This window comes from Sciurus carolinensis, chromosome 12 (assembly GCF_902686445.1).
Source record: "Sciurus carolinensis chromosome 12, mSciCar1.2, whole genome shotgun sequence".
In the NCBI taxonomy this organism is placed as follows: domain Eukaryota; kingdom Metazoa; phylum Chordata; class Mammalia; order Rodentia; family Sciuridae; genus Sciurus; species Sciurus carolinensis.
Window position 1 is genome coordinate 115452725 of NC_062224.1, and position 20886 is coordinate 115473610.

General features: G+C 40.4%; 1 protein-coding gene across 5 annotated transcripts in view; it reads right to left on the reverse strand.

Moving 5' to 3' along the window:
• Nucleotides 1-20886, reverse strand: part of Pou2f1 (POU class 2 homeobox 1) — a 170340-nt gene that overhangs the window by 83056 nt on the left and 66398 nt on the right. Inside the window, exon 1 of one of the 5 annotated variants that reach the window (XM_047520077.1) lies at nucleotides 13688-13770. The exons of the other annotated variants lie outside the window; for them this stretch is intronic. The gene's annotated coding sequence lies outside the window, so the exon portion shown is untranslated. Of the gene's footprint in view, nucleotides 1-13687; nucleotides 13771-20886 lie in introns of those variants that run through there. 5 annotated transcript variants of the gene reach the window in all.

Sequence of the window (20886 nt, forward strand, 5' to 3'; positions counted from 1 at the left end):
CCTTCAACAGCTTTCCATAGTCGATGCCATCACATTTGTTATCTGAAGAAAAAACAAAGCTCAGAAACTATCACACCCCCCAAATTCTACTACTTATTTTAGAAACTTGGTTAATTTTAAATAAAATCTCCCAGATATAAGACAACATTATAAACGAGTTTGATTTTTTTTTTTTCTGTACTTTTGAACCCAGGAGCACTTTACCACTGAGCTACATCACCAGCCCTTTTTTATTTTTTTATTTTGAGACGGGTTCTCACTTAGTTGCTGAGTCTGGCCTTGAACTTGCAATCTTCCTGCCTCAGCCTCCTAAGTACCTGGGATTACAGATAAGTGCCACCATGCCTGTTTAGAAAATGAATTTTAAATCTCCTAGTTTAGATACATCATCACATTCCTTAAAACTACATTTTAGTAGCACTACAATGCAATATGTCTAACTTCTCACTTACAGAGACCCTGAGTAAAAGACTTACTATCTATTACGGATTAATTGTGTCTCCCTAAAAGATGTTAAAAGTCCAAATCTCTTGAACCTCAAAATAAAACGTAATTTAGAAATGGAGCCTTTGCAATGTGATCCCTTAAGATCAAGCCATCAGTGTGGGTACTGATCCAATACGATCATTGTCCTTTTAAAGAGGAAATTTTAACACAGAAGGAAGAAACAGAGACACCTGGGGCAGAACCTCCTTCCCAGCCCTAGAAAGAACCAACTCTACTAACATCTGATCGTGGACTGCTAGCCTCCAGAGCTGTAAGACCATCAATTTCTGTTGTTCAAGCAACTTCACTTATGGAACTGTTATGGCATTCCTAGAAAATCTATAACATCTGATCCTTAATTTCTTCATCTGAAAAATAGAGAAGATTATGTTATCTCCTACAGCTGTTTATAAAATTAAAATAATAGAGTACTGGAATAATCAGGAATTATAAAAATGATTTTGGCACCATTACCACCTCTTGATATAGGTGTTTTTTTTTGGGGGGTGGGGGGTGGGGAGGGCAGTTTTGAAGATTGAACTCAGGGCCCTATACCTGCTAGGCAAACTGCTACTGAGCTATTCCACCAACCCCTGGATAAATATTTAATAAGTACTACTCTCAAGGTTTTCTCCTAAGATAAGAAAAGAAATTTAACTGGTGCTCTTGAATATTTCTATGCTTTTTAACCAACCTTTAACCTATGAGCCATAAATCATCTTTGCTATACATAATAAGAACCATCTTAATACTGTTAAGATTATCTGAACATGCCTGAAGTTGTTTTTCTCTTTTTTGTCTTTTTTCTGTGTTTTAATTCTTAAATAACAATTCTTAAGAAGTTTAATTTTCTTTTCTGAAAACTCAAAAATTAAAAAAAAAAAAATTATCGATGCCTCTCCGGCCAGGTAAGTACCATAGAGCAATCCCAGGCAGATATAACTCAGAGTACTGGGTGTTGCCAGAGCAGGTGGAGACAGACTCCAGGGACGTGAACAAACTGCAGTGCCGAAAGAAAGGGGGAAACAGCTCTGTGCCCGTGCTTGCTTCTTTTCACGCGCTCTCCATGCTTCTATATTTCTATGTGAATTAGGAGTGAAAAAGTACTTGTGACGAGCCACGCACAGCCCAGCAGAGCAAGAATTAAATAAGGGCAGCTACTTCAGCCCTGCCCCATCGCCACCTGTTCTACGCAGGGGACAACTAGTGGCTGGCTGCCAGTCAGACGTAAGGCAGATAAGCAATTCTGCAACCTTTCCATAATGTCAGATAATACCAACAAGTTTGCTATCATTTTTGCAAGCTCTAGATAGTTAGAAAGTCATCATACTTGTCGATGTGTCTGCCAATGTACATCACTTCCTATGAAGTCCTAACATACAACTAACTGCTCCAAACAGAAAGGTAGGCCATCTAATGATTGTTAACTCTCATTTTGAACAGTACAGATTAAAACACACATGAACTAGAATTCTTTGTTACAAAATGTCCACAACTAACCAGGAGTAAAACATTTAAGTGGCATGAGCTATTAAAAGATATATTTTAGTATCACACTGCCTATTTCCTGGGAATACCCACCAGCTAGGTAGACGTGGTGATTTAATGAGGCATAGCAGAGCATGGGGAATTAAGGGGGCTGAATCTAGTTTTAAGGTGAAGAGTCTCCCGAGTATGACAAACTCAGGCATTTTACTAACAAGGTAGAAGGAATTTTCTTTACACTTTCATCATTAGTCTCATTAATAAGCCTTTATTTATCCCAGAGATGGACACTTGAAATGTTGTATTAATTTTTGAATAATATTCTTTGCTGTAATATCAAATTTTTTCATTAAATATATCTTAGCTAATTTTGAAAGGTCTGTTTTTAAAATGTTTTAGGAAAATAATCATTGGCGATCAACTACAAAAAGTAAAAATAAGTTGGGTGTGGTGGCACATGCCTGTAATCCCAGCGGCTCAGGAGGCTGAGGCAGAAGGTTCAAGAGTTCAAAGCCAGCCTCAGCAACATGGAGGCACTAAGCAACTCAGTGAGACCCTGTCTCTAAATAAAATATAAAATAGGGTTAATTGGGCTGGGGATGTGGCTTAGTGATCCAGTGCCCCTGAGTTCGACCCCTGGTACCAAAAAATAAAAAAGTAAAAACACAGACCCAAGTGTTAAGTCACACTAAATATCCTTTTGGACCTGTTCAGATTAATTTATTCTAGTTTAAACATGTTTGTAATATACAGGCATTTATAAGCATTTTTAAAGGGGTACTAAGAGTTACATCTTTAATTACATTGTAAAAACAGCTAATGACTCCTCTAGTTAAAATCAATACAGAGGAAGATAGTTCTCAGTACTACTTCATGACTGTTTCTAAAATGCTCAGATGTTTTTCATGAGTGAATTAAGAGAGGAAATGATTCCATAATGAACTGGATTTACGACTGGATAAACTTTTAATTCCAAAACCAAAAAGGATTCACAGTTCAGTAATGGGCTTTGAATTTAGTCTAGCAGTCTATGCTCTAAGACTCTCTCTCTAAGCCTCAGTTTCCTCATCTGTAAAACAGGCACCATGAGGATCTCATGAGTCCTTCTAGGTTTAAATAAAATAGTGTGTATAAAAGTTTCAAAGGCATATGCCAGTTAACTAGTAGCTGTAAACAGTGGTGTTAACAGAAAAAATACCTTAAACAGAACAGATTAGACGACTGTGTCTTCTCTGTCCCACATTAATATTTTAAGTTATAACCAAAGGAAAATCTACATGAGATGTCACTATGGGTCTTTCTTCTTTTCGACATCTAATTTACATATAAGGCACTTGAAAATGAACATATTAAAACGTGCATAGATTCTGACCTAGATCTGATCTTAGTGCCACACCAGTCAGATGAACTTTAAGCAGTTACTGAACCTCTCTTATAGGTCATTCGTAAAATGTTAGGTTATCATATTGTGATTACTAGATTGATTTTGTAAAACTATCATTTACAAAGTGCTTTGATTAAACTACCACACAGGGAGTACTGCTAATATTTTATTATCACAGAATAAAGATAAAAGATTAAGTACGAGGGCCAACCCAAGACTCCCTTCTTGGTTGATGTTGACGTTGATGAAGCCACAGGCTTCCCAAGCATCACCCCCTCATATCAACGAATATCAAACAAATATCAGAGATAAAAATGAAAAGAAAAACATGTAAGTCATTTTAATAGTCATTCCACAAAATAAAAGGCAATCATCATTAACACCTGGATTTATCAGAGGCTACAAAATTAATAGCTTTATTTAGCAGAAAATATTTACCAGGTATAGAAAGACTGCATTCTTTCTTTGAACTGAGTCATTGAAAACTGAGAGTAGTTTGGTAAATAAAAAGGCAGGAAAGCTCTTCTTACTTTTCCAATTTATGAATACAAAAAGATAAAAAAGGCAAAACTGAGTAAGCTGCATAAAATAACCTCAGACTTTAAGTGGGGACAATATGGACAGCCAGGAACACCGAGGACCCACAGAGACACTCGGCTCCCTTCAGCAGGCACCTGTCCTGGGCCCACTTCATCAGAGATACCCATCCTGGCCCCTGCTAAAGGAACAAGAAGTAAATGGGGGTTCTTTGTGCAGGTGCTGTTCTTGGAGAAAGCTAGACAACATAAACTTTCTTTAAAGGGTGCATTTTACTAGTAACAAACTAACTTCTAATTCTAGTAGTCACCTCCCCCAAATGTATAAGAACCTACTTTGGCTTTATACATACATACATATGGTAGGTACAGGTAGCTTGGTGCAGGATGCTATTGTAAAGTAGTAACAAACTGACTTCTAGTTTTACAAGAACCTACTTTAATTGGCTTTATATACACATACATATGTCAGGTACAGATAGATTCTGAACAAACAAAACAAATAAACAAACAAACAAAAAAAACATGACCACAGTTTCTGCTTAGAAGGGAAAGGTCAACACTCGGTAAACGCCGGTGTGGAAAGTCACCTTCACACCCTTATCAGGAAGTCTCAGAACCCTGACCAGCTGGGAGCAACAGCCTCCACCAACACTGCAACCGGCACACACACTGGCTCTTGTTTGTCATGCGCCAGTACTATCTATCTACTTCTGAATCAGTATGATTAGAATGACTGGTATAAAATTAGTGTAATCGACTGAGTAGTAAAACTAGTTAGTGGAAACCATCTAAGTCTTACATAACCCAACTCAGTAGTCATGCACCTAGTCCAGGCCTCTTCTTCCTACACATTCAGTCATTTCCTACTTTTATGAAACTCAGTCAACAGGTTAGGTTCAATGGTATAAACAAAATCAAATGTGTAAACATTTCAAATTCTCTTTGTTTTTACCCCTAGAATGCTCAGTCAAATTTACTAAGGCAGATCTCTATACTTTGATCACATTCCCTCTAGGCCATACCTGAGCAAGCAGCAGATCTGAACACTGCCCCTGAAAACGGCACAGCCACACTTGGAAGCCGGGTGTGTATAGTTTGGGGGTATTCTCACATGTGCCATCTCATTTGCTTCTTACAAAGTCTCCGTGAGTTGGGCAATACTATTCCTGTTTTGTGGACCGTGGTGCTAGGGTCCAGGATGGCTAAGGAGAGGGCCTGCTGACAGCTGCGAGAGGGAGGGAATCGAAGGTGAAGGGACCGGGCTGTGCTACCCTGAGCAGTTAAGTGTCTGAATATTTTTTCATGCGGTAAGTGCCTCAAACTTGAATCACAAAGACTGAAATTTAATTATTCTCTTGTATAATGTTGAGTTAGATTAGAAATGTTTTCCAAAGTTTTCTGCTACAGCACTGTCCTATTTAGGCATGAGAATGCTGTGTAACTAGAAACACAAAAATAAGTCGCTTCCTAATTTTTTTAAGTGTAAAATTTAATGGAACTTTAGGTCGTTTGTGAGAATAAACTTCTTAAAAAGGAATTGTTTTGTGAGAAGGGGATTATAGTGAATTTAATACTCAAAAGCAGGGATCAACATAAAAGTCTGCTGTTAAGTCTCTTATAGCAGTCAAAAGTTTCTAAAATTTTATTACATAATACAAATTAAAAGCAACAAATTTTCTCTCTTGAAACATTCCAATCTGTATGTATTTCAAGTTCTTCATAAAAATGAAAAAAAAAGTCTTTAAATTTTAAGAGGATATACTCCAAACACAAGCAAAACAATTTGTGTACAATGAATAAAAATATGTCTGTAAAAATAAAAAAATATTTAAAAGGAAAAGGATGCGGGAGACGTTGAGACATGTATATTCACAACACAAATTCATACTCTAACACATCCACTGTCCCAGAGCAAGCCCTGTGATGAATAAGGAAATCCCACCCCGCCTCCCAGAGGGGCAAGCTCTTTTGGCTGTCTCCTAGCACATCAGAGACCTTTTATCCTTTTGAAATTCACCAACTTTAAATTGGATGCAAACAAGCCAGGTGTGGTCCTTACAATAATAGCCCTGCTAGTCCCCATAGGGACAGCACAGCTGGGAATGGCCAAGAGGTGGCACTGACCACACAACATTGGTTGGTTTAAGAAGTTTCAACACTCCCTGAGTAAAGTAACAATCATAGTCTCTTAGTAAAGAACAAATACAAAACAGGAAAAAATTCTTTGCTTCAAATATCAAGCAAAATAAAGCAAAGCATTTTCTGCTAGTCCAAAGGGAGACTTTCAGCCTAGATGCATGAAGTAACACATCAGTAAAAAAATTACAAGATGCCAATCATCAAATTTAGTAGTAATTCCTGATTAAAGAAATAAAGTTTTAAGTGAATACTCCCCACTTAATAAGTAACATCCAGAGAGGGAGAAATAAAACATTGTCTGAGCTAACCAGTAGTAAATACAGTGCAGTTGTTTCTCATAAAACCTTGATGTGACTATTCCTTGGTTTTATTAAGAAAAAAAATTTTTTTGATGTTTTTATGACAGTGAGTCTCAAAGGGCAGTACCAGGGTCAACAGCAGCAGGAACTTATTAGAAACACAAATTCTCCAGCCCCATCCTGGATATACTGATTTAGAAACCCTTAGGGTAAAGGCCTGAGAAATGCACATGGTTTAGAGTGTCTGACTTCAGAGCATGCAAAGCACTCACTAGCCTCCTGAGTGGGGTCTTGGCGAGGACCCCTCTTGAGTCAAGGATGTGCAGAGATGAGCAGCAGTCAGCACACTGCCTTCCGTACACGTCAGGCATCGAGGGACTCAAGTATGCACACAGGACCTCAATCTACCTCTACTCACAACCCAATTCCAATCACTGAGGCCTTCATTCAGAGTGCAGCACGTAGTGGTGAGTATGAAGTCTGAACCATAAATTTTAACATCCTTCACTATTTCTAAGAATTCCTTAAAAACATGCAAGGATACACTTCTCTGGTATCTAACTCATGAGATACAGCCTTCATGGATTACAAAGCACACCTTTTGTTCTTTAACTTCAGTATGCCCATTTACAACTCCTTCCATACTTCTTTTCTTTCCATATTTCTAATGGGCAGCAAACATTTCAAAGAACAGCTAAGCTAGTGACATTAAACTGACCAAAGACACAAATTTAAGAGAAAAAAGGTTACTGGGTAAATCAGACATGCCATATGCTGTTAAAATGGATTAATTCAACCCAAATGAATAGTTTTCTGAAGCTCACAATTAAGTAGCTAGCTAAATGCCTTCAGTGTTTACACTTGGAAAATGTACTTTTGAACTACACTTGGCAGGTGATGCATGCCTGTAATTCCAGCAACTCAGAAGGCCGAGGCAGGAGGATCATAAATTCAAGGGCAACTTAGTGAAAACAGTCTCAAAAGCAAAATAAAGAGGTGGGGATGTAGCTCAGTGGCAGAGCATCCCAGGGTTCCATCCCCAGTGCTGTGGGCAGGGGCGGGGGTGGGGAGGGCATACACATGCAGCACACATACTTGAAGGAAGGTGTAGCTCATGGAGAGCACCTGTCCAGCACGCACAAGGCCCTGGCACTGTAACCACCCACACTGGGATAGGACATTTTAAGTGAATCTGAAGACCAAACATACAAGAAAAACAAAAAAGGACCCTCCCCCAAAGGAAAGAAATTCAAAGGAAGTGTTTATTTATTTATTCCCAGAGTTACCTTCTGATTTGTTTTACATAAGGAATGATGAATCTCTCTCAAAGGTCAGATTCTTGGTTTTATATACAAAGTAGAAAAGAGAAAAAGTATATATTTCATTTGTTTTCTTAAATTAGGAAATGGCTGCCTCATAGGTACAGTTTTATCTAAATATTTAAGGAGCCTTTTAACTTAAGGAATAAATAAATACAACTCTTGGTTTCTAAGCTTAATGCACTGCCAGCATTTACTTTACTCTTTTGGAAAAAGAAATGAAAAAGAAACGAATGCTGGGTCCTCAGTACTATCTAAAAGCAGCAGCAACAGAACAAACAGAAAGCAGATTCAGAGGCTCCTGGTTCTTCACCTGTTAAGCGTCAGGGCTCGTTAGGGTCAGTGCTTCGCCACCTCTCTCCAATGCCAGTCATTGCTAATACAGTCTCTGTGCTACTAGAAACGTAACAGGTCTGATCCAAAAATGCTCCTTCTGTTGCCACAACCCAGCAGGACATGCGGGCTCCACTCCAACTCTTCCTGAGGAAGACAGAGGGCTTGGAGAAAGCGACCTCAGCTCAAGGGAAGGGCCTAGTCCCGGAGGACTGTCTGTGAGGAAAGGCCCTGCGCCTTTCTGGGAGAGCGCCCCCAAGGTTCTACAACAGCACCTTGAGTGAGAAAGCTTGTTTCCTGGCTGCTGCTGGCAGTTATCTTGCAACCAGGAGGAAAAGAACCTGAGAGCAGAGTCAAAAGCATCCTATTGCCCCAAAGCAGGGTCTCTCAATCACATGAGCCAAGTAATCCCTTTGTGTTTTAAGTTAGTTTCAATTACCTGAGGCAGAAAGTGACCTATCAATAACAAATATGCAAAGTTATTAAGAGTGATTAATTTTGTGTCCAAAACTTAGAAAGTTACCAGAGTTGCCAAAGATTATTTACTTCAGTTTTCTGCTAACAAATGTGACTGCCACATGATGTTTGAACCCAGGGTGCTTTATCACCGAGGTGCATCCCCAGCATTTTTTATTTTTTATTTTGAGACAGGGTCTCAGTATGTTGCTTAGGGCCTCATTAAACTGCTGAGGCTGGCCTGCAAAACTCCTATTATACATGCTTATTATGTACATGCCAGAATTTCCAAAATCTGATCCTATTTTTAGTGTATTATCAGTTATTAAGTTATAGGTTTTAATTTCAACTATTCTTTTCAGTCTTGCATATCAATTTAGTCATATACTTGCAGATCTATACCAATATTTCTAGCCTATAATTTTTCAAAAATTAGCCTTCATGGTACATATCATTAAAGTTCAAACAGTCCCTATATTTTATTTGACAGTATTTGGAATATGTTGGATACTTATTCCATTTTAGCCGTAACTATACACATATTGTGTTCATTAAAAAAAACACCAAATGGTAAATATTTGCCATATACACTTTTCTATTTTTGTTTCCATTTTTTAAAGAGACACAAAAAGGTTTTATAAATTTATTTTTATTTATTAAAAATTTTTAGCTGAATTCTTTATTTTCCTAATCTATTTGGTTGGCTTCCCAGAATCTGACCAAATACATATTTTTTCTTTTTAATAGTACTGGGGATAGAACCCAGGGTGCTTTATCACTGAGGGGCATACCCAGCATTTTTTTTTTTTTTTTTTTTTTTTTTTTTTTTGAGACAGGGTCTCAGTATGTTGCTTAGGGCCTCATTAAATTGCTGAGGCTGGCCTCAAATTTGCAATCCTCCTGCCTCAGCCTCACGAGTTGCTGGGATTACAGGCATGTGCCCCTGTGCCTGGCCTGACCCAATACTTTCACTTTCTTAACAAAATCAGTGTTAACTAAGAGGATGCAATGCTGTGAAGTCAGTTTTATTACCTCATTACAAATAACTTCTCAAAAGAGGTTTTTCTGCTTTGGATAACAAAGATCCAAGATAAACCAGTCAGGATCCTAAAACTATATTCAAAAGAGAAAATTATAGGAAAGGTTGAAAAGAAGTAAGAATTATTTAGGCAGGAATGATGATACTGGTGTTAAACACAATAACTTGTTATGATATGAAAAAATTCTGTAATTAAGGGAAATACAAATACAAATACAGGGAAGATTCTACAAATACAAAGTCAGGTTGCTTAGAAGTAATACGACCATCTCTCTCTTTGGTCTGAGTTTCAGTTCATTTTATATGAATGCAAAAAGACAAACTGACTGAACTTCCAAATTGCTGCCCTGACTCCTGCGTCTCCACCAATACTCTGTCCCCATGATGACTTACCTGTAGGTGAACTGAAGAAAGTATCTGTAATCTTTACATCTGGACAAGATACAAGCATCACAGCAGTCATGACGGATGCTTTCTAAATTACCTTTCATAGGAAAAGAGCAGCTCTAGAACCTCTTGCTTTCATGCTTCATATAGCAAAACTCACTCATTCTACAACTTACAATTAAAAAAAAAAAAAAACAAAAACTCACAGAGTTCCTTAAGGAGTTTCGTTGGCCTCCCTGACAGCAAAAGACTTGAGTACCACCTTGGCCTGAGGTCATGTTCAGACTCCATGAATTGAGGCAAAGATTCCTAAAGCTGCCTCAGAGCTCCAGAGAATAAACCTGACCTTCCTAACAGTGGCCAACAACCCTGAGAGTGGAAAGTGAGGGTGAAGACTCCAGGCAATAAGTGGTGATGGATTACAAGACATGTCATATTTTGGCCAAATCAAATCAAAATCCTGCCAAGTTAGTATGTGGGCTGCTGCCACTTCTCCTCCTCATGAAACAGGGATCACAGAAAGATACTAACCATGGCCAAGATGCAGACTAAGGAAAAGCAGTGGAGAAGTCCCACCTACTTCACCTGCAAGAAGCCTTGGTGGCTCTTCCCCGCCTTGGAGCACTGAGGAGAGGCGGTGAAGGTGACACTGGTGCTCCGTGTGCAGGCACACGTTTCTAATGTGAATTTGAAGGAAAACAAGTCAGGCAGTAAAACAGCCGTGCCAGAGGAGCCTGGGTCAGCAGTACACCCACAGGGTATCTAGATTTCATTTTCGCTTTCTTCTTAATATTTTCAGTTGTAGATGGACATAAAATGCCTTTATTTTTTTATGTGGTGCTGAGAATCGAACCCAGTGCCTCACACATGCTAGGCCAGTGCTCTACCACTGAGCCACAACCCCAGCCCTAGACTTCATTTTGAGCACCAGGGAGGAAGGCAAGCACAGCAAGCACACTCTCAGGACTACCACTCAAACATGGTCCTGAGCCGCAGACTGGGAGGCAGAAGTCTCTGCTCCACTTTCATGTGCTGGTAACTGAGGTTATTTTCACCTTGGAAAACTTTAAAAATTGCTAACCTGCTATGAAGGAGACTGCTACACTTAGTGTGAAAGAGAGAAGCACTTAACACCTCACTCCAAACTAAAAATTAAGATCTTGAGTATTTTCTCCATGTGTACACCATCCTCCTTAAGCCATCTCCTCTTAGATACCATCAGCACCCAGAAATTGTACCACACCACCTGAATCTGCTTTTGCAAAGACTCCACTTGTCTATCCCAAGAGAAATATCAGACAGCTAGATGAAGAGCATAAGCCATTAAAGAAAACAGAAGTGGTATCCCAACCACGACTGTGATCAGCTTGCGCCCACTACCATCAAACCTGTTTCTGGCCTCTTCTTTATCACTTAATGAAAATAGTTTAAGCACTACTATCCTCTATCATTAGATTCAGAACCAAATTTAACAGGCAGTCTTTATCTATCCTAGTTCTTATGAATAGCAAAGGATAAAAATCAGAGTTTTAGAGTAGAAAGAATGCTGGCATCAATCAGTCCCACCCCTTCATTAAGTAAACAAGGAAGTGATGCGGTAGCTGACAATTTTTTAAGGACATGAGTGGCAAGGCTGAATTCCGATCCACTTTCTGATTTTTGGTCTAGATGAGTGTTCTCCACATGGCCCTCTCCCTTTCAGAAATGCTTATTTTCCAACAACAATTTCATAAGGTGACTTGTAGAAAAGTGATCAACGTTATATGTCTTTTTAAGTATACTGATTATGAGTAATTTTCCCAAAAGATATATTACAAATGTTTGCACATTCATTTACTCAACAAGTAATGCCACGAGATTGCTATTTACTGGGCACTGTACTCTGCTCCATGTGGCCAGAAAGATAAATCAGACATGATTCTAACCATAAGAAATTTTAGGCTAGTAGACTAGAAGGCTACAACAGAAACAGACATTAGAAAGCTATCATCTGAGAAAAAGTTAAGAAATGTCTTTATTTTGTGGCAAAATAGCACATGCATAAGTGTATTTTCAACACAAAAGAGAAAGAAAAGGTAGTTTTCATACAATTTTTAAATTTGCTTAGGTAGAAAATCTATAAATAATTAGATATTTACAGAACAAAGTTTACTCTAAAGAAAACATTCTAAGTGCTTAAACTGTTAACAGTTTGTGGCTTCAGATACAGTCTCCTCTATATCTAAAATACTGATTCTCTGTCATTATCTTTTGTCTCCATATGTAAAAACCTAGATTTATGATTCAACTAAGTTCAACAAATATTTCAATGTTTTTATATCACTGCGCCACAAAGAACATCTAAATGAGATCACACTACAATCCAGTCAAACAAAACACACATCTCAGAACAAATATTTATAAACTGGGTTTGAGTTCTACTGGCTAAATTCAGAATAGGGTAAAAATTAGGATAACTCACAACACCTGAATCATTCAAGCAAGAGATGCATTTGATGCTGGACACTGTAGTGCACGTCTGCAATCCTAGCAACTTGGACTGTAATCCTGCCTCTTGAGCCTGAGGCAGGAGGATCCAAGTTCAAGGTCAGTCTCAGCAATTTAGCAAGATTCTGTCTCAAAATAAAAATAAAATAAAACAAGATAAAAGGAGGGGCGCAGGGATGTGGCCCAGTGGTAGAGCACCCCAGGGTTCAATTTCCAGTATCAAAAAAATAAAAAATAAGATAGCATTTAAACTATGACAATCAACCAACCAACCAAATCTAGTACGGTTTTTATATCATCATAAAATCAAAATTAATTCCCACAAAATATGCCAGGTCACATCCTTTTAATTAATATACCCTCTCAGGACTTAGAGTAGCAAAGGGAGTACACACCAAGTTCATTCACATCACCTGAGGCCTCTGCAATATCTTCTACCTCATTAGAGGATGCTTCTGCCCTGATGGCTTCTCACCATCCCAGCCTGTCAATGCCACCTTCAGAGAGGTGTCCCTTACCATTTAATCTAAAATGCACCCTCCCTCCCAAGTCACCATAGCGTCACCTGATTTTGTCTTCTCTATGCACTCCTAATTTATTCTCTGTTAACCCCTCCAGAAGTTACACTTCCTGGGCACAGGCACACTATTAGTCTCCTAGAACCTCACAAATGCTCAAAAATATTTGTTGAATAAATGTTGCTGAGAAAGCCAACAAATATTGGATCAAGGATATTCAGTCCACAATAAAACTCCCTTTTTTCAAAACAGAGAAATCTGTATACAGAAAACTTTTGATTTTAAATAAAGGCGGACGTCTTAAGATAAAAATCTTAGTGAAAGTATTCTCCCTTCTTTGGAAGGTTCAACTGCTAACAAAACACTGTCTCACAAACACTTCTTTTAAACTCAGAGCCATATGGAATAATGAGTAACTTCTGGCAGAAACAATAAATTTAGAACAGTCTTCTAATTAATGGATGTTAAGTCTATGAACCTTCCAAGCAGATATTCCAGATTCAAACTATAAATCAACATTGACACTTAGGACCTTGGTAAATAGAGGGCAGGGTCAGTTAATTTTGAACTTAAAATCTGCTCGGCAGTCCCGGAGTAGGCATATTTTCTACAAGAAACCCCAACCATTCCAAATCACATCCTAGAGATGATTGTACTGCTTAACTTTGCAAAATAGGATTAAGCATGCTGGGAGTCCTGTTAAGATTCTAACTTATCTTTAAAAATTCTAGATAATTCCATTGTTGGCCATGGTTGAATGTGAAAAATATATTATTTTGAAAAAACTGATGAATGATGCATGATCAAAGCACTTACTACGTTCCGAGGTCTTGAATTAAAGAGTCACAGCTTGCTTACATTTGCCCATGTTACCAATGTTTTGTTCATCATTCCCTCTTGCATCTGGTCTTCCTTCTGAGTTCAATTTCTTTCTCTCAAATACATCCTTGAAAAGTTCCTTTAGTGAAGGTATGATGGTAGCCAGCTCATTTTATCTGTTCGAAAATGTTTTTTCATCTTTATTCCTAAATAAAAGTTTAGTGGGAAAATTATTAAGGTTGGCAGTTATTTTTTCCCAGCATTTTATAGTTTCTTTGTTTTTAGGCTTCCAGAGCTGCTACTGAGTACTGTTAAATGTGGCTGTTACATGAGCAATTATGTTTTCTCCATCCCTGCTTTTCTTTTTGGCAGTGCTGGGGACTGAACCCAGGGGCACTCTGCCACATCCCCAACCCTTCTTTTTATTGTTCTGAGGCAGGGTCTTGATAAATTGATGAGACTGGTCTCAAATCTGTGCTTCTCCTGTCAGTCCCCAGTCACTGGGATTACAGGTGTGTACCACCATGCCTGGCTTCTGTTCCCTATGAAGACAGTCTCTTTAATTTTCTGCAATTGCACTATAATGTGTCTAGATGAAGAATTTTTTTATCTATCATGCTTGGGGTTTCACTATGTTTTGAAAGCTGAGAGTTAATTACTTTTATCACTCTAGAAAGTTGTCATAGCTAAAAGCTGCCCTGTACTTCTAGAACTCCACGTAGATTCATTTAAAGCCTTCTAGTCTCCTTGTCTTTTAAGTGCTCTTTCATATTTTTCATCCATACCAGTGAATAAGATAAGACAGCTAATGGTTCCCAAGTAACGTATTTTTTTAAAAAAAATATAAAGGCCACTCCATGGAGTTAACCTATAGAAACAGTCCAGACATCTCCTTTGCCACATGGTGATAGGAAAAGGGAAGCGAGACAGACCTGAGAATGAAGGCCACAGGTTCAAGGGCTAACCAATAGCATTGGTATTTTTCCAAGACCTATCAGCATAGATTTTGACCAGTGCCCCTACCCAGCAGCAATACAAACCCCTAGAATAGTACATTTAAGTGGCAACCCCTATCAGGTCCCTCTGCCTTGTGGGAGGGAGTTTTCTCTCTGTTTTTCTCACTTAAATAAATTCTACCCCCTCACTCTCGTCTTCCCTTGTTGTCTGTGTATCTCATTCTTCAAATCTGCCAGACAAAAATCCAGAGAGAAACTGGAAGTGGGCTGCTGGTGTCTGTCCTTACTCTAGAGGGCACAGTTCACATGAAGAGCTGCACCACGCCCTCCCCAGTAGTGGAGAATTCAGCTTTGCTGCCTGGGACCTCAGAGTTGACTCTGGCAAGCTCTGCCTGCTGTGATTAGCTCCTTGTCCTGAAACTGGCTCTCTCAGCTGCACGAGCCTGCAGCTCATGCAGGCCCAATCTGCCAGAACAAGTGGAGAATCGAGTTTTATCTCAAATTTCGGCTTCATCTTTTGGCGACCATGAATGGACACTTTGGAAGGGTAAGGGAAACAAATCAACAGAAATATTGTTTTTGTTTTCCAGAGTTCTATACTCCTTTTAGAAAAATTTATCTCTGTAAAAAAGAAAGAAAGAAAGAGGAAAGCAAGGAAGAAAGGAAGGAAGGAAGGAATAGATAGACTGACTGATTACTAGGCACATGTTGACCAGTTAAAAGTGGTTAGTACAACCACCAGTCTGAAGACATGGTGATAGGCCTAATGGAGGAGGCTGGATCAATCACTCTGTCTCTGATGGGGAATGCTGGTCACGCTCTGCTTAGCTTCTCTCCACAGAACACAAAGCAGGTCAACTGGACTGGTTCAAGAGTCTGACTCTTCTTCACTTTCAGACTGACTTGGCCCTATGATGGAGGGTGCCCTCACCTCATGCATCTTGAATCCGGAGATGAAGTCTTAGACTGACCTCAGGTCTTGGGAAAGAGGTGACCCGCTAGCCCCAAAAGCCTGAGCCAAGTGGTCTTTCTCTCTCTTCCTCAGCTAAGAACACCTTTCTCTCCTGTGTGCTGCAGAACCATGTGGACCCGGTTTCTTGACATGCCCCTCTAAGCCTCAACTGTTCCACTAGGACCTACAGATAGGCTATCGGGAATCTGAGTCCTTGAAAGCCCTTTAGGACCCGTACACACTCCTTGTCCCTGGTGTGCTCCTCACAAAAGGGTCCCATTCCCTAGGTTTCTAACCCTGTCAGTTTCCCCAGGAAAAAAACCCCAATGGATCTCATCATTTTAATTGCTCTGAGTCTGTGCTTTATCCTCCTACCTACTAGAGTGAAAAAGGATAACCGAGTCCACTATCATCTATTCCTTCTCGTCTTCAGGGCTGAATTTTGAGCTTGGAACAATGGGGACATCATTCCTGGCTCTATAGAGTAGATTCCTTTACACAACAAAGAGAACAGGACTTTAGTGGCCTTAATTTTTGAGTATAATAGCAAATACAGACATCAGAAAAGGCTACAGACTTGGCCAGGGTACATGGCCCTTGGGAACGCATCTTCCTTATTGGCCTGTCTCCTCTGTGATGCTCAATCCCGTCACAGTACCCCCATAACTGGGAGTAAACTGTACAGAAAAACAAGTTTCTCCTCTTAAGGGGAAGTGACATAAAGAGAAGAGATTGTGGGTCACACATTGATAAGTGACTAATCCAATGAGCAGGCCTCAATACACAGTCACTAATGTTTCAGTTTCACAGAAGATAAAGGGAACTGAGTGAGAAGGCTCAGCGATACATCAGTAAGGGTGACTGATCCCCCTGGCCAAAGAGCCTAGGCAGGCCTCAAGGGGTGGCTGCCAACAGCTGTGAGGTCCACAGGGGGTCAAGAAACACCTGGATCTGGCTCAGGCAATGGAGAGATGCCAAGAGACACCTTCTCCCCGCTTGTCTTTCAAATGGGTAACACACCACCTGGCGTAAACAGTTATACACGGAGGTTCCTTTGACCTTCTGACCCTGGGAAGAAAAGACACATTTTTCTGTACTGGAGTTTGGTCCAAAGACCAGCAGGAACAGGGACCAATAGTCCCTGAGGGAAACAAATTACAATGGCACCTTAAGTTGGTCTTGCATGAGCAACTGCCCAAATCAGTTCAAGTCCCAATTGCTGTGGGACTTTCTTGTACTCTGGGATTCTGCTCCCTCAGTAACTTCCTCTCTAAATGCTAAAAAAGGTGGTGTGGGGTGGCAGTGCTAAGGAGAAGGGCATTTGGAAAGGCCAGTTGCTCCAGGAACCAGGATTTTAGAGAATGCTTAAGAGGTCTACATTCTGTTTCGAGGACAAATGCAACAGGCATTACCCCAAAGGACAGAAACTCACTTCAGGAAGCTGGCATGAGAGGCCTAGAATATGAGGGAACACCCTAAGTCCTACAGGATTTTCTCTTCTCCAGACAGGCCAGGGAAGGAAAATGGAAAGATCTTATACATACAATCTTCTTCTTCTTTTTTTTTATTTATTTTTTTTTTATTTTTTATTTATTTTTTTGGGGGTGCTGGGGATTGAACCCAGGGTCTTGTGCTTACAAGGCAAGCACTCTACCGACTGAGCTATCTCCCCAGCCCCAATTTCCTTCTTCTTAAAAATCTGTCCTGAGACTTGGGCTCCCACGTTCTTTAAATATCTGGGCTCTCTCTAACCTAATCCAAAAGTGCATTTCTAGTCTGATATGCATGCTCCTTATTTTCTTTTACTAGAATGATTATGGCTGTTTCATTTTTAAGCTCAATTTTTCTGGCAACTCCACCTTTGGTCATGCACACCTAAATTAATATTACTTTTTTCCTGACCAATCTTGTTTTGTCTAACTTGAGTTTTTTAAAACAGGGATGATAATGGGAGTGAACTAACCCACGGAGAACAAGTGGTCACCTGAACCTTTGAGTTCACTACCCACCCTGGCTGACAGTCTCTACTCCTAATACCTCCAATTGCACAGGACTCTGTGTCTGAGTCATGCCGTGAAAATCGGTGATGGACTCAGTTTTAATTTCTAAAGGGTCTGATAAGACACTGTAATCTTTTTGTCCCCTACTACTGGTAAAAAGTTACCAAATCTCTGTTTCCTACTTTATGTATGTTTGTGTGTACCTGTGTATTGTACATTATGACTACATGTGAGCTCGTGTCTATACAACATCTGCAGCATATCAGAACTGGCTTATAGGTAAATGAGTACTCACAAATTTTTTTAAAAAATAACTAGATCTAAATATAACATGACTTACGACGAAAAGGCCAATTTAATTTGGCAAGAGGAAAGAGATCTTTGAAATTATCAATCGGCATGTTTTTCTAGGTAGTCAGTCAATCAAGAAAGTACTAGTTTAAGAAGGCTTAAAGTGCAATGCTTTAAAAAAGTTTTGGCAGGAAAAACTGGTTTAAGTGTTACCTAAGTTGAGCTGATATTTTGGTTTTCATGGGTAAACTAAAGTTACCAGTTAAGAATGAGTAAATTAGAATTAACATAAATGGGATGAATCCTCATGAAAGTTTGTTAGACGAGATATTTGATCAATTTACAAAGTTAAAATACTAAAGCATCAGCTGCTAAATATAAATTCAAATTCAAGTTTAAGACAACATACTTGGGTAACTAAGCACATTTTTGAGCTTTGTCTCTTAAGTGTTATGTAAGTAATAATTTTAGTTGGTTTAATACAGACTAATAAGTGTCTTTTACACATAGTATTTGACACAAAAGAGCTACACTGTCATTTTAAAACCTGGTTTGCATCTGGTTGGGCTTCATTATATAAATGATTTTGTATTTTCCTTGTAAAACTTTATAACTATTGCCTGTTAGTGTTTTGCAGAAGTACTACCTAAAAAATAAACAAATAAAAACCTGAGTGAAGAAAATAAGTCATCACCTACAGGGCAGAGTGAAGGGACAACGGGTTAACACGGCTGCAAGTCATTTACTGCTCCCCGGACATTTTGCTGCTGCCATTATTCTGTGCACCCCTCACACACCATTTTACAACCTAGATGGTTAGCCTGCTAACTTCCTCGTCAGCCATCAGTCTGATCATTATTACCACACAAGCTTCTACTACTTAGGAATAGCTCCCTGCCATTGTGTGTGTGTGTCTCTCTCTCAGCCTTGAGGAAGGACACTCTGCTCCTCCACTTTATAAAATCTCTTGCATGAGTTCGAGTGTCCGGAGTGGTTTTCTAGGTGCTTGCACTGGTGCCGTGACTCAGATGGTCTACTCTACTGTCACTTAGGCAAGTGGAATCCCTTCTGATACCCCAGATCCCCAGACGCTGGTCTCACCTTCCATTTGCCTGGATGCCCAGTTCCACATTCACTATCAGTTTCAGACTGGTGAGTTGCCCCCTAGGTCAACTTAAACACTCCTGTGCTGACATGAGATGCCACCATTGATGGTTTGGTGGCCTGGAGGTGGTTGAGTAGTGGGGGCTCCCCCAGCCATGACTTTTACAGTTACAGCTGACCCCCTTAGTTGACCTTATCTGATGGGTGGGTCCCCGATTCTTATGGTGGAGATTCTCTCCCTGGGTTGAGGCTCCTCTTCACTTCGCCTCTCAAAATTCCTGGCGCCAGGTCCTCAACCCCCTCAGTTTTTGACCAGCACACACTGACGGGGGTGACAACTCCATCAGTGTGCTGCCTCCTCGTCTCCAGTCAGCTAGTCTGTGACATCCGGACACCTTGGACACTGACTCGGCTGTTTAACAGTCTCCACCATGGGATCTGGGTCCTCCATTCTGGCAGATTCACCCCTGGGGTGTCTACTAGACAATCTTAAAACCCTTCACCTGACCCCCGGTCTACAGCCATCAAAACTTATTCACTTGTGTAATGATATTTACCACCAGTATCCTTTAGATAATCAATCCAAATGGCCATTTAATGGCACCCTGGATCCCAATGTTCTTCTGGACGTATACAATTTCTGTGAGCAAGCGGGAAAGCGGCAAATGGAAAGGGATTCCCTACCTTTACCTTTCTCTTTCTTGCGCACTAAACCTGATCTTTGCTCTTCCTGCAACCCAAAGACCTCCTTTTGGCTTCTCCTCCTCCTCCTAAACCCTCCTTCTTCTCTGACTTTGACCAGGCTGACGAACCACCCCCACCCTGGTCCTCTGTGGCAGAAGCCTCTCCAGCCCCTGCTCCTCCATCTCCTTTGTCCAGCTCTGTTTCTGCTTCTACCACCCTGTGCAGCCCACCCAGTCCTCCCGCCACGCTATCCTGCTCACATGTTCTAGCCCCTCTATGGGAGGTGGCCGGAGTGGAGGGGGTGATCAGAGTCCATGCTCCTTTCTCACTCTCGGATCCTTCCGAGATAGAGAAGCGGCCTGGCTCCTTCACCTCCAACCCAACAAACTTCATTAAGGAATTTCAGTATCTTACCCAGTCTTATGATCTTACCCGGCATGATATTTACAAGATCACGTCTAATACCTTGACCCCTGAGGAGTCCAGGAGAGTCTGGGAACAGGCATGCAATTATGCAGATGAAGTTCACCAATCAACCCTGGCCCACGCCATTGGGGCTGAAGCAGTACCAGATAGGGAGCCCAGTGGGACTATAACATAGGGACCAGGCATTTGCAGTGGGACAAGTTCCAAACCTGCATCCTTGCAGGTCTCTGTAAGGCTGCCATTAAACCCATTAATTATGATAAATTTCAGGAAGTAATATAGGACAAAACTGAAAACCATCTGCCTTTCTGAGTCGCCTCACAGAGGCCATGCTCAAGTATACTAATCAGGACCCTGAAGGGACAACTACTCATCACTTATTAATTTTCCCAAAGCTACCTGGACATAAAGGTTAAATTGAGGCAGATGAACAGGGGGCCCCTTACCCCATAGCCAGAGGTGCAGCGGTGGCATTCTGAGTGTATAATGGAAGGGAAGGAAAAAAAAAAAAAAAAAACTAAAATACCAAATGCTGGCCAAAGCCTTTCAGCCAACTAGTCCTGCCCAGCTGGCCACCCCTAGGGGCACCCTAGCTCCCAGAAGGCCTCCAGGCCCATACTTCAAGTGCAGAAAAGAGGGCCACTGGGCACAAGCCTGCCCCTACTCGCAGCAATACCCAGGTCCTTGTACAAAATGGCACCAACCAGGACACTGGGCAGTGGATTGCCCTGGTGCTCAGAGAAGTGCCAGGTCACCCAAGTCCCCTTCCCCCAGTGACTTACT